The following is a 15,468-nucleotide window of genomic DNA, read 5'->3' as shown; positions in this document are numbered from 1 at the left end:
CCCGAGGCAGGGATCATACTCACAAGCCGTGAGATCATGACTTGAACCAAAACCAAGAGCCTGATGCTCAACCAACTGAGCCACCCAGGCACCCCTGACAGTAAGCCTTCTGAGAATCTTACTTAATATCTAGCATTCAGCACAGACTCTGACCTCTAATATAGTCAGTCAATATTTCTTTAATAAATAAATGAACACAAAATGTACAGCAATTTTTGAAAAAAAATCTGTTTTCTTCATGCTAAGTTCTGCAAAAAAATGTCATCTGGGACCTTACATTGGGGCCATTCAGCATAATAAAGTATCAATATGAGTTTTCCTGAAATGTAAGAGTAATTTCCAAATATCTTAATTTTAGAAAAGTCTTCTAAAATTTGAGAGAATAATTATAAAATCAAGAATGATAATCATGCTGAGGACTGAGATAATTAATTTCAAGTGTGTAGCTTTTCAGAGATATAAGCATATAAGGACAGAATTTAGCATATGTGCAGGAGGAGATATAAAGGATATAAAGGACCTTGACTTTTTCTCTTAAATATGACTGGAGTTTTGATGATTCAGAGCCAAAGTCATTCTCGAGGTTGAAGGACAATACATTTTTAGTGCCCCTTGTTGCTGTTTCAGGATGAATGGTGGCCAAACAGTTTGGACACTGCATTTTAAGAATTAGAAAGCCTGGGAGTGCCTGGGTGACTCATTCAGTTAAGCATCCGACTTCAGCTCAGGTTGTGATCCCGCCATGGGCTTGAGCCCCGCCTCAGGCTCAGTGCTGACAGCTCGGAGCCTGCTTCTGATTTTATGTCTCCCTCTCTCTCTGCCCCTGCCCTGCTTGCGCTCTTTCTCTCAAAAATAAATAAACATTATTTTTTTTTAAGATTTAGAAAAACTGATCTGTGTCCTTGAACCCAAATACTTGGCTTTTGGAGTTACCTGTAAATCCATTGAACCCTTTCTGAAATTTTTGTATTAACATTAACTGGAACATTTTTGGTCACTGGGGTGGCTCAGTCAAGTTAAGGCTCTGACTTGATTTTGGCTCCGGTCATGATTTCCTCGTTCATGAGTTTGAGCTCCACATGCAAGCATTCTCTCTCTCTCTCTCTCTCTCTCTCTCTCTCTCTCTCTCTCTCTCTCAAAATAAATAAATAAAAATTTTAAAATAAATAAACATTTTTAATTTAAAAAACCAGTAACTGGAACATTTAGATTCCTCAGAAACAATTTTATGAACACTTAAAACCAAGATTTTTCTTAGGAAGCATTATCAGATTCATCCAAGAATGAATAATCCTTGATTCAGACCCCCTAGAGTTTTATAGCATAAAACTTTTAAAGGATGATTTGACCTGGAGGTTTTTTTCTTCAAATCAAGCCAGTTTTCTCAGCCTTAGAAAACACATTCCAAGGACTGTCTGTCTTTGAACTACCTAGTGTGCATGCCAAGAGAATTTAACTGCCAAATGTTTCCACAGGTACCTGAAGAAATTGGCTCACTTTATAAAATTATTTCATACTGACTAATGAATTAAGTCAAATATCTAACAAAGGAAAAATACAAGTTTTGACAGAATGTATGTGTTTTATCTTGACAGACTGAAATATCTAAATTTTAAGCTTATGATAATAAAATATCAGCCATCTAAAGCAGATATTTATGTTCTGACCTATTATGGCAAGAAATAAGTTCATCTAAAAAACAGTGGATCATTAAGACTTACATTGCAGATAAGGGGCTAAAACAGCTCAGATTTATGCCATAGGAAATTATGCTTTAGTCTGCTCTAAGAATATTCTTCCCTATATTTGTTCTTGCAATAATTTTCATTCCTGTGATATAGAAATACCATCTATTTAAAGCTTATTTAAGCTTTAGATCTATTTAAAGCTTATTTAGTTTTAATTGTACATTTTTTTGTTGTTTCAAAGACTGTTGATAGATCAATTAATGTTGGTTTTCCTGCTAGAGTTCTGCACAGGATGAAAGAAAACTGCCAATAGGGAAAATTTTGCCTGAAATTGATTTACTCCTAACGTATGACTTAAACCTGCATTTTCTTCTTAGAAAAGGAGATGTATAAATAGAAAAGGAGTAATTTGAAAATTAATGAATTGTTAACATGGAAGGAATTAAAGTTCAATCTTTTAAGAAGACCAGGCTATGCCTGGTTCTCTCACTTTTAAACTTCTGGTCCTACCACTCATATACCCACCTCTGCTGCACAGGGCCATTAACACAAATAGAAAATAATCATAGATGTAGGAAGTTTCACAAGTGCTTACATAGTACTGTTGTATACCCTTAACACATATGAACTCATCTGATACTTGTGACAACCCTATAAGGTTGGTGCTGTATTATCACCTCTTTGCAGATGAGGAAACTGAGGCACAAAGGGTACATAATTTGCCCAAGTCCCAGAGCTAGTGTGTGCAAAAGTCACTTTGGCATTCTGATTTTCTGACATCAGGGTCTTCAGGGTCACATGAACAAGGCAGGTGAGGGTCAAGTTGAAGTTTTGCCTTCTTATCCTTTTATGCCAGGGATGCTCATCAGCCAAGTGATGATAATGTTAAGTCACTCCACACACATACTCTGGAAACCTGGGTCTCTACATATACCCTCAGAATCTTCTTAACAGTGACCAATGATGTTTATTTAGATTTCACTCATTAAAACTTGTCAAAACTTCTTTCTTTCCAAAGGTTGGATATCTAAGAGTAATACCCAGAAATCAGGGCAGGGACCAAGACCTACTCCCTCTTTCCCAGATGGCATATTCAGTTAACAGGAATCCACCTTTCTCTGGTCATTATTCTCATCTTTTTCTAATGAGGAAGTTCTTGGAAGCTTTTTCCCTCCACTAAATCATAATCACACATCACATAGAATATGGGACTGAGACTGCATTGCAGAAAGAAACCATGGACTTGGTTTTTAGGTATGATCCACCTGAATAATTCATTGCTGTTTTTTTAATATTTTCAATTGTCATAACTTATTTCAGTATTTAACAGCCCAAGATACTACAAGGTAAATGGGATAGACATTTATCCCCCTGGTTCATTAATGTTGAGCATTGTTTAGAAACAAACAGAGTGGCTCAGTTAGTTGAGTGTCTGCCTCTTGATTTTGGCTCAGGTCATGATCCCAGGGTCATGGGATCAAGCCCTATGTTGGGCCCCACTCTGAGCATGGAACCTGCTTGAGATCCTGTCTCTCCCTCTGCCCACTCTCCCCAGCTTGCACGCTCTCTCTCTCTCGTTCTCTAAAAACAAACATGCCACTATGCTACTCATTATTTTCTTAGAATAGGATATTCTATCATCATTTAGCCCCTTATCTTAATATAAGTTCTTAATGATCCACTACTGTTTTTAGAATAGATAGATATTTGGGACACCTGGGTGGCTCAGTAGGTTAAGCGTCTGATGTCAACTCAGGTCATGATTTCACAGTCCCTGAATTGAGCCCCGTATTGGGCTTTGTGCTGACATCTCAGAGCCTGAGCCTGCTTTGGATTCTGTGTGTGTGTGTCTCTCTCTGCCCCTACCCTGCTCACACTTTGTCTCTCTCTTTCAAAAATAAATAAACGTTAAAAAAAGAATATATAGATATTCTATCAGTGTTGGAATATTAATGACTGGGTTTTTCTAAATTTCCAAGCAATTAAATGAAGAAATAAAAAGTTAAAACTAGAGTTTAAGGTTGGCGGTGGGGGGGAGGAATTACATTTTGTTTTCAAGATTGTCCCCAAATAATGAGAAATAAGTTCTTCTTGAGCAACTCAAATTTAAAAAAATTCTGCCAATGTCAATCTGTTATTTTAGCAAACTTAATAAGCAAATTGGAGCTCTGCACAGTTAACGTAATCAATGTTATGCAATCAATAATGAAAACAGCCAAAAACACTGACAAAACCTTGCCATGGCCAATTTAGTCCCATCAGCTTGACACAATCACATTGGTTTTCTAAAACAGTTTTCTTTCTGATGGATGCTCTGAGAATGTAAAATAATCCATTTACGGCTCTGCAATAACAATTCACCTCACTTTGCCTTTGACTTGAAAATATTTATGCATCATTCACTAGCTCATTCCTAGGGAAAAACGTACTACTTGAAACATAACAAACTGGGGCTAATCGATATAATAAACTTAACATCACAGGCCCTTTTTATATGCATGGTGAAGATATTTTAACAACCATTGGTATTTAACTGACACAGTTCAATTTTGCCATATTTATACAATACCTTCTCTGAGAAATGCACATGATTTGAATGTGTGATTAAGCTTTTTAAAATCAGGATATTGGGGCACTGGGTGGCTCAGGAGGTTAAGCATCTGACTTCAGCTCAGGTCATGACCTCATGGTTGTGAGTTCAAGCCCCGTTGTGCTGATAGCAGAGAGCCCACTTTGAATCCTCTGTCCCCTTCTCTCTATGCCCACCACCCCACATGTGCTCTCTCTGTCTCTCACAAAATCAATAAACTTAAAAAAAAATAAAATTGAGACATTGATTAGCAAGGAAAGATAAAATCATTTCCATACAAATTCTAAGCTTGTCTTTAAATTTAACAAGTGCATGAATGCTAGCTTAAATGCAGTTTCATATTTATATTATGGATATTTTCTTGAATTTAGGGTTAATGTAAATTTGTTGTTGCTAGGGACTTATCAAAGAGTAAATAGGTAAGTATTATGAAGCAGGAAAACTGTGGTGTCTCAAAATTAATAACATTTTGCAAATGTCCTATTAAACAGAAGAGACCTAGAGTATTTATTTTAATTATTTTACATGGGGTACCTGGGTGGCTCAGTCAGTTAAGCATTCAACTTTGGCTTGGATCATGATCTTGTCGCTTGTGGGTTGGGGCCCTGTGTCGGGCTCTGGGTTAACAGCTCAGAGCCTGGAGCCTGCTTCGGATTCTGTGTCTCCCTCTTTCTCTGTCCCTTCCCTGCTCACACTCTTGTCTCTCTCTCAAAAAAAAAATAATTATTTTACATGAATATAAGCCATTTGGGATATTTAATTCAAAATTATTAAACTACTAGAACTATATAATATGGGTAACAAGTATACTACTTAAAATTACAAATAGAGTGAACATTGAAATATATGTAGGGACGCCTGGGTGGCTCAGTCAGCTGATCATCCAACTCTTGATTTTGGCTCAGGTCATGATCTCACCATGGTGAGATAGAGGCCCAGGTCAGGCCCCACGCTGAGTGTGGAACCTGCTTAAGACACTCCCTCTCTCTCCACCCCACCCCCCACCCCATTCTCCGCCCTCAAAAAAAAGAGGAATGTATGTACCTTTTGGATTGATTTTTATTACTTGAAGTTTTAATAATTGCCTTTCATAATTTTGAAACAATCGGTATAGTGGTTATTGTATGCTTCCCAGATTCCTCTTCAGGAATGCAAATCAGACTCCTGCATTTGCTGTGGGCATGGGGCAAAAAGCTCTCAGCTCTCAGCTCCTTCTAGAGATCACAGGGCTGCTTCAGCTAAGGTCAAGCTTCAGTCCTGAGGCAACCCTCATTCACTGAAGGGTTAATGCTTCTTTTCCAAGGTGTATGCACCTTGCCCAACTGGGTGCAAATCTAAAGAGTGATTCCGACTTCAAAACTCTCCATATTTTTTGTGGGGGGTTCTACTGAGAACACATAACAGCCCCCATTTTTTTCCTTTGTTTAGTCCTGCTTCCCTTTCACAGATGTTGACACCACTATCGCTCCCCAATAAACCTCTTGCATAGTCATCTCCATCTTAGAATCCATTTCCCAGGCAATCCAACCTGTAAGAGGTAGATATTAAGGTCATCACAAAATCATAAAGTACTTTTCCAATTGCATACTATATAATATGTATTTATACATAACAGTCTGGGGCTTGAAATATTAATATCATCAGTTATAGCAATATGTAAAATAATATAAAAATAGTCCAAATAATAAAATCAACAGGTTCAGAATAGTAATATGGTAAAAACATTAGATAATTTTTCCACATTTTTATGTCTACACGTCTTCCACATTCAAGATCTGCATATGTCACATGTGGTCAGTCCATATTCTACAACAATTCTAACTAGGCATAAGTTTATTTTTCATCTGTAGGTAGTAATCGATAGAATTCTTATACTTGTAAATGGAAAGTTATCTATCAACATGGATTCTTATTGACAGCTCATTGATTTTAAGGGCCATGAACTGATGTGTGTGTGTGTGTGTGTGTGTGTGTGTGTGTGTGTGTGTGTGTTCTGTATGTTATTTAAACATTTCTTGATAAACATTAAAAATAAAAATCTCCTTAATGGTCCATACCTATGAGTCAATTAATAAAGTAAATGTAGATAGCATATATCTATAAATTGCAATAAACAAATAGAATTATGCAATATTTTACAAAATTAATTTTTATAAAATGTTCCTTAATGACTATAGCTGTGTGGCTGATATATAGATCAATCTACTCTAGTGTAAACCCTCTTCCTAAGGAAACTAAGGCTACTGTATGAACTGATTGCTGAACTTAAAGCCAAGAAAGCCATTTTCTTGCTGCTGACCCACAAGAGTTAAGAAAAATAGTTTAATTGGTGAAATGATGGTAGATATTTGAAATAAAACGTATGCTGGGTTGAAACTAGAGTTGACCTCTATCTAACAAGACGAGGTAGATAAAAACCAAAGAGCAGAGGGTGACAGGAGAATGTATTAAGTCAGTAGCCCAGGGTCTTTTCTTGTTAGAGTCTCTAGGACCACCCATATTTTCTCCACTTTATGCCTGACTATTCATCTTTTCCTGGGTTTTTGCAGATCTTTACCAAATTCTATTTTACTTGAGCTTATCTGAGTAGGGTTCTCTTCTTGGTAACCAACCATCATCTGAAAAAGACAAATTACAAAATGAAGTTTACTGATAATGATGCAAGGCCAAATGTGAATGATAATTTAAATTATTATGCCAAAATATATGTGTAATTGAATTTTTATTTTCAAGTGACATACAACTTAATTCAAAATTGTGTAAATTATAGTTTCAAAAGCTTTGATAACTTTCAACTTTCTGTCCTCATTTGTTCTCCAGAGATTCAACTTTGAATATAATTTTGTATTATGGCTAATATGTCTTCTCATGCACAACCTCAAAGGAAATTGTTGGATGTGGTTATTCACATTTATCTACACCCACTGTAAACTTTTTTAAAAATTACAAATATTACATTTTGTGTCAACTTATCCTAATTTGTAATCACATACAAATTAAGAGGGGCACCTGGGTGGCTCAGTCAGTTGAGCATCCGACTTCAACTCAGGTCATGCTCGAGCTCTGTGCTGACAGCTAAGAGCCTGGAGCCTGCTTTGAATTCTGTGTCTCCCTCTTTCTCTGCCCCTCCCCTGTTCATGCTCTGTCTGTCTCTCTTTCTCAAAAATAAACATGAAAAAAAATTAAGAGGGGTGCCTGGGTGGCTCAGTCAGTTGAACGTTCAACTTCGGCTCAGGTCATGGTAGGTTCGGCTCACCATTGGTAGGTTCAAGCCCCGCGTCAGGCTCTGTGCTGTCAGTTCAGAGCCTGGAGCCTGCTTCAGATTCTGTGTCTCCCTGCCCTTCCCCCCACTTGCACTCTGTCTTTGTTTCTCAAGAATAAATAAATGTTAAAAATATGTTTTTTAAAAAATTAAGAAAACTCGTACACAGTATCTGTATACAGGATGTTCTGGGGTAAAAAAGAGAAATATTATGATTGAATGTAGCTAAAAAGTAAATCTATTTTCATCCTCTTATTCAATTTATTTTCATCACAGCACATTATTTCACTCAATGTGAACTTTCTTTGTCATCTGATTTTTAACCTTACTTTTTCTAAAAGTAGTGTATTACCTGTTGACTTCTTGTTATTAAATCACAGTAAATGTTACCCTGTGCAACTTTGCTGCAATAGAGCAAAATGACTGTGTTTACTGATAGTATCATAATTCCTCAAAGGCATCTTCAAATAGTTCTGCATTTTAGATGAGTTAATCAGATATTCAAATTGTAAGAAATAGCAGATTTTCTAATATACTCAGTAGCTAGGATTTGTTCATCTAATTAACATGTCACTAATTATGGTTACATAGCAAAAGTAGAGCTCTAAAGATTGGAGACTTGGACAATTTAATTGGAGAGAAGAGCCTAGAGACCTATAAAATTCTGAAGCCAAAGGGATTTTGCAGGTGGTACCAGGACCTCATGCAAAAGTCATACATGTAAGTACAAAGACAGGAGCCACAAAGAAGACAAACATGAGTTGGGGAATGTGAGCAGATTATTCTGGCTTGGCTCAAAAAAAAAAAAAAAAAAAAAAAGCCAGGAGAGACTAAAGTTGTGTGAAAGTCTCACTCCTAAATTGATGTAGTGCATTCTATTGCACAGGCATGGCCTGGCAATAGAGAATCCAAGTGAGTGTTAAACATACAAACAAAATTAGGCCCAGACAATTGTTGGCTCAAACACAGCATATTTTACAAGCATGAAAGTTGATCAGGGGTTTTCTAGTTAGCCATGGAAATAATCTGCTCAGTTGAATTAGTATATGCAAAAGCCAAGAGGTATAAAAATCATGCACAGCCTCAGAGTGGCGCTGAGTCTCTGCTTGGAAAGCAGACTTGTTGAGGGAAGTTTTGGGAAATTAAGTTAAATAGATGATAGGTAGATAGATAGATAGATAGATAGATAGATAGACAGACTATGATCTTACCTTCCATGCTTATTTTCACTTCATATTTCACTTCGAAGTTCACTGGATTGAAATAAAGTTTACTGGACTGAAAGTTTTTCAATGTGAGAGTAGAGCATGATCAGTTTTCCAGTATAGAGGATTCATTGAACTATGAAAAATTCAAAGGAGTGGAGATCAGTTGTGAGTCTGGTGTAACAGTATGAGTAAGAAATGAAGAGGAAATGAATGATGGAATCGTAATACTTAAGAAACAAAAGGATGTAGAGCTAAAAGAGGTAGAGTAAATGCAACTTAGTTATACTAACCTGGATATTTGGGGTGAGAGAAGCTGTATATAACAGTAGATAAGAGCAGAATCCACTTGAGTTTGAAAATTGTCCCCAGAACTTATTAGCTTTGTGACATTGGTCAAGGCATTTTATTCTCTGTATTTTAGTTTCCTTATCTGTAAAATTTTATAATAATAATTTAGTAACTATCTTATAGAGTATTATGAGGATAAATCGAGTCAAAATATATTAATCACTTAGAACAATATATAAATTAATAAATGTCAGTAATTTTTATGAAAGATAATGATGTGCTGCTTGGAAGGCAGAAAGGTAGAAAAACTGCCACAGATAAAAATAAAGAATGCAAGTATCTTAAAACATTTTTTTAAAAAGTAAATGTGTATTTGATTTCACCTTCAACTATACCCAGACTCTAAATAAATGCATTTCTCAATGCCCTTGTCTCTAGGTATATCGTTACCACTCTTGTTTAAGCTGGCTTAAAATCTGACAATTGTTTTGATTCATCTTCCTTCTGCTTACCTTTGACAAGAAAGGTACTAAGATTACTTTTATTTTATTTTATTTTATTTTATTTTATTTTATTTTATTTTATTTTATTTTATTTTATTTTATTTTATTTTATTTATTTTATTTTAGAAAGAGAGAGAAATTGAGCAAGAATATTAATCAGGCTCCATGCTCAGCAAGGAGCCCAAGGTGGGGCTTGAACCCATGAGTTGGGACCATGACCTGAGCTGAAATCAAGAATCAGATGCTCAACCAACTTAGCCACCCAGGTGCCCCTAAGATTTGTTATTTATGAAAACAAACAAACGAAAAACCCTCATCAGTCACTCCTTCACACTAGCACTTCCAAACCTCAGTCCTCGTCGCCATCATAACATGCCTATGTTGATGTTACAGGTGCAAGCTGGATTGCCCATCTGTTTATCACACCTGCTCATTTTGAGATTTAACATCCACGTCCTTTTCACTATGTTACCCTCTGCCTAAACTTTTCAGCATAATCTATTCCTACTTTCCATGCTATATTTTTCTTCTATTTTGACCTATGAATCCTTTCCCCAACCTTTTTGTTCACCCTACTCTTGCCAGTGGGTTCTTTTTTGCCTTGCAATCACACTTCTGTGTGATGCAATCACCATCCTGCTTCTGGGTTCATGTTTTTTTCATTTGCCTGAAATGCATTCTGTAACTCCTCAGCCATGCAAAATATCCAAATTCTATCTATTCTTCTAAAGTAAGATCATCAACTCAATTTAGAAGTGTGTAAAAATAGTTATGTATTTTGAATGAAGAATGCTGCTATTTAAATAGGCTCAAACAAGATTAGAGTCAGAATCCCTTTTGACTAGATAAGGCCTTCATGAAATTTTCAAAGCAATCATAGGACCCTGTGACAAGATTTTGTGTTCAGTATACACCATGTGCGAGTGGAATAACTATTATTGTGCTGCCCTCTAAATAAATAATAAAGCTTGAGGGTAGAGATTCTCATTGGGTTTGTTACTATCCCTGTTGCAGTGTTTGGCAAATACTAGTAGTACTTTACTATATATTTTATTGAACTAGAATTTAAGGCACCTCTGAGAATTTAGTGGAAATGGATGATGAATTATAAAGTGATAATTATTGAGCATAATAAAATAATCCATTTCAATATTCATTGTCTAACATGTTATAAATCCTTTAGAATATGCAAACAAACAGATTTCTAAGTTATGTGGGCAACTTTATAAAATAGAGAATCCAATCAAAAACAAAAGTATAGACTTGTTGGGAACTAAGAGTTTAAAACTAATAACCATGTGGCATAATTTTAAAAGGAAATTAGTAGCAGCCACAAATATCTAAAAATGTGTTTGGCTTCATGAAAGCTTATAATTATAGCATTGAACATTATAATTCCTCTGAAAATGGCAAAAAAAGGAACAATAGGTATCCAAAATGATTTTTAAATGATTGCTCAAATAATGACAAAAGCAAATATACAATAGGTGGCAAAAGAGGAGGGAGAAACAAGACGGAACTCACTTAAAGAGACAGATCTATTTAGAATTAGCATCAACTTACATAATAGTATGAGGCAGCTACCATAGAAGATATAAAATCACTTTTACAAAGAGACATTCTTTATGTCATCAGTGAAATGAGGGAAAGGAAATTAAATTGGAGCCGTTGTGCCTTAAAAATTAACTACTCGGCCTGCAATAGAACCAGTAAGCAGCAGCAAGCAGATAACTGAATAAACAGCAAGGGAAGGATGTTAGCTTTTTGAAATTTCATAAAAAAAGGGTGATTTTTAATTCAAAACAAAGAATTCCCTTGTGACCACTTTCTCAGTATCAAAAAACTAAAAATCTTTTACTGAATTTTCAGTATTTATAAATACCTCATGATGGCCATTCTACAAAGCAAATAAAGGAATGCTGATGCCACCGTAGCAGACATCTAGTTTGTCTAATTTCCCACTGGCTTTTCTTTTCTAAAGGTAGGATTCATTTAAGAGATTTTCTGACCTGGAATGCCCTTTAGCTTCCATTTTACTCTATCCAAATCATTTGTATCATTAAAGCCTAATTCAAGACCTGACTTTCCTGCCACAGATGCACATGTGATTCTAAGTTACTGTCATCTTCCAAGCCTACACTGAGATCCTCTCTTAGGATGTCATGTTAGGATCTATGATTACAAAGCACGTGCAGAAAAGCTAGCATAGAGCTGGAACTTGACAAAGATGCTGAGATGCCTGGCTTAGTACTCCTGGCTTCATGGAAATTATACTCCGACCTGTGTATGTGTGGCCCACAGCAGAGTGGAAAGGATTCCTAAGCAATCTGCTGTTCACTATCTCAGCATTAAAATTATATAAGAATCTGTTCAGCTATTGAGAGAAGCTAGCTACTTCTGCTGTCTTACATGTGACAATGATTTATAAGCACATCACATAAATCACATCAGGATTAACCAGTTTTAGAGAAGTAACAGAATAATCAACACCAGTGTCTTAGAAATTGACATATTTACCTAAGTTATCAAGAGTTCCTGCCTACATTAACCATATTTGATGCTTAGAACTCTTCCGTAAGGAAACCATTCATTTGGTAGATTAGAAAGTAGGCCCAGAGAAGACAAAGAATACAACACTCATGAGACATACAATGAAATTGGGATTTGAGGCCACACATCCTGATTTTAATAGGGCTCATTCTAATCCAGTTACACTAAGAGTAACTAGAGATATAAAAGGACTAAAGGTTTCATGCAAAACCAGGCCATAGTTAAAGACAGGTTTGTTTCATTCACTCATTCATTTATTCACTCAACTAATAGCAATTTATTTGGATTCCATTAAGTGCTAAATGTAAGAGAAAGGAGTGAATAAAAGGAAATTGTAGCAGAATGGCAAAAACAAAGAACAAGAGGGAAATAAGAATGACATAACTCTGTGGTACACAGTATAAGAACGAAGAATACGGTCCTGTAAGGAGTGCCTAGGATATCAGTAAAGACGTCCCAGGGGGACCAGGTAGTAAAAGTCAGAGAATATATCTAAGTATTTGGACTTTGTTCCACAAGAAGTAATGAATTAACTCATGGAACTCTTAATCAACTGAGTTCCATGATCAGATTTCATTAAAGAAAAAGATGACTTTAGCTGCTCTGTGGAGAATGACTGGAGGAGAGATAGGCAAGGAAATCAGTCCCCAAGAGAACAAGAGAACTTCTTTTGTTAGTAATGGGGTGAGGATGGAATGCACAGAAATATATTCAATTCACCAATTGAATTTTATACATAGAGTGCAGGAAATCATCTTTGTTACATGTGAGTGTAGAAAAATATTTAGCTTCACCAGATTCTGTTGAAGCGTCTCCTGGCCATGTATCTCACAAAATGAGCTGAAACAGCACCTTCCTTCAGTGGCAGCTCACCCCTCTGGCAACAGTGGACTTCCCTAGTATCCGGGTTCTGATTATGGGCCCTTTGTGTTATGGAGAAGATTGTTCTGGAAAGAAGTAAAAAGACCTATTTTGTTTTCAGTGTCTCTTGACAGACGTTAATTGGGAAGAAATGTGAAAGTTAAGTGTAGGATGAAAGGGAATTTTTCTGGTCATCTCTGCTACAATATTGACTATAATCAGATTGTTGTGATCCAATTCAGTGAAGATAGAATGCAATAGGATAAAGTACCTGGTCTCATAAATAATGTGGGGTTGTTAAAAGGGACTTAGCAATATTGAAATATTTGTTTCTTTTTTTTATTATTAAGTAAACTCTACCCCCAATGTAGGGCTTTAACTCACAACCCTGATACCAAGAGTTGGATGTTTTACTGACTGAGCTAGCCAGATACCCCTAATAGCTTTTTTTTTAATGGAGTATTGTTCATTAATATTGTCCACATTTCTATCATAAAGTAGTTTTTTTTAATTTTGTCTTTTATTATCTTGCAATTTAATCTACAGTTTGGTCTTTGCTTATACTGATTTATAACCTTGCCTCCCTTTTCTGGCTGTGAGATTTTTCTCTTTTTATGGGCTCCTGGAAAGTCCCTCTGGACTATTCCATACATTTAATTATTATGATTTGTAGCTCTGCTGATTGGTTTTTATATTACTTCTTATTTAGATTCATACCTGCTGCAGCTTGCTACTTTATTAGCTGTTTATTAAGTGGTAAAGCCTTCTGATTCAAAAATAAAAAGTTTAAACAAAAAGAAAGGTCTGTCTTCCTTTTTGTCTTCCAATGTTCAAAGTAGTCCTCTAGTCATAGATAGATTAGTGTGGCAAAATATTTTCTTAACACCAATTACAACAGAATTCTCTAGGTTCTCTATTCTAGTCTACTAATATTTTCTAAGTCTCCTTCCAATGCTTCTTTTTGTTGTTGTTGCCTTCATTTTTTTTCTTTTAAAATTTTTATTTAAATTCTAGTTAGTTAACATATAGTGTAATATTGGGTTCAGGAGTAGAATTTAGTGATTCATCACTTACATTTAACACCCATTGCTCATCATAACAGGTGCCCTCCTTAATACCAAATGCTTCTTTAATTTACTTGCATTATGACATTACCAGACAGGAGAGTAAGTTCCCTCCATTTTATCATTATATGCTCAGTTTCTAGAACTATGCTGAAAGCAGAGCATGCATTTACTAAAAACTTCAGCATGAGCCATATCAGTTCTTCCGTTTTGTTCTACGTCTGCAATATATCAACCATACTGATTTATTTGCCTTTCTCTACATCACTTCTCCATGTCTATTGTCACTCTACTTACCTGATGAAGTCCCATTCAGCCTGTAAGCCTGCACCCCAGCTGTAGGTCTTTCCAGTAATTCCCTGGATAGAGTTAAGTGCTCTTCCACATATACGTGGTACCTTGCACATTCTTCCAGATAATATTTAAGAAATTTAAAAGTAAGTCCTTGTCTCATAATGATTAAATTCTTGGCTTTTCAAACAGGGTAGCAATAGAGTTTATCATTCTGACCAGGACACTCTTGTTCAAGACAAATACTGAATAGAAAAGAACACAAGGACAGGCATGCACCTGGACTTCAGATTCCCCTGTCTAAGCAAAGGGGAACATCTTTATCTTTGTGTTCCAAGGGCCTAGCACAGTCTCAGAGACTTGATAGGCTTTTAGAAATGGCTACAAGAAGAAATTTAAACAACGATTTATGGGTATTTAAAGCTTTCCTGGAAGAGATCTTTAGGATTTAGAGAATGAACACAGGGTTTTAGCCACCAGCCCTACTACTTATTGTATTTATGACATTTCATCAATTCATCTTTCACATCCTTCATTTTCTCATTTCTGATACTGGGGATATCACAGTCTGTGTGCAACTAATTGATGTGTCAATTAAAAAAAAGTGAGTTTGGGGGCGCCTGGGTGGCTCAGTTGGTTGAGCGTCCGGCTTCGGCTCAGGTCATGATCTCACGCTTGGTGAGTTCGAGCCCCAAGTTGGGCTCTGTGCTGACAGCTCAGACCCTGGAGCCTGCTTCAGATTCTGTGTCTCCCTCTCTCTCTGCTCCTCCCCTGCTCGTGCTCTGTCTCTGTCTCTCTCAAAAATAAATAAACATTAAAATTTTTTTAAGTGAGTTTTATCTACCATAAAATAAGTAATGCAATAATGTTAGTATTCCTCAAATATCAAAGTTAGCATCTTGCTTCTCTTCCCGTGGCTGAAGTATTCCTACCTGTAAGATAAAGGTGGTGTACATTCCAGGACCAAAGCTCTGTGCTTTTCATCTCTTGGCATTAAATGGGTTAATAAATGCGAAGTTCTTAGAATAGAAATTAGCATGTGCCATATAAGTGTATATTTAATAACTAAATATTAATATTTAACTTTTGGATTAGTTTTATAAGAAATCTGCAGAACAGTCACCTTCATGTTATACCTTATTAAAATTTAAGAATACATGCTC

The 15,468-nt window shown here is 36.0% G+C and overlaps 1 protein-coding gene and 1 long non-coding RNA gene across 2 annotated transcripts in view; one reads left to right on the top strand and one right to left on the bottom strand.

Annotated features, from left to right (window-relative positions):
• EYS (eyes shut homolog) overlaps positions 1-15,468 on the top strand; it is a 1,764,056-nt gene that overhangs the window by 1,088,417 nt on the left and 660,171 nt on the right.
• On the bottom strand, positions 5,581-9,163 carry LOC122238659. Its single transcript, XR_006217699.1, has 4 exons — positions 9,039-9,163; positions 8,752-8,881; positions 6,836-6,896; positions 5,581-5,806 (listed from the first exon to the last, which is right to left on the bottom strand). It is a non-coding gene; the product is annotated as an uncharacterized LOC122238659 (long non-coding RNA).

This window comes from Panthera tigris, chromosome B2, assembly GCF_018350195.1.
Source record: "Panthera tigris isolate Pti1 chromosome B2, P.tigris_Pti1_mat1.1, whole genome shotgun sequence".
Classification (NCBI taxonomy): Eukaryota; Metazoa; Chordata; class Mammalia; order Carnivora; family Felidae; genus Panthera; species Panthera tigris.
The sequence above is the reverse complement of the archived record's forward strand: the minus strand, read 5'-3'. Positions and strand labels throughout refer to the sequence as shown.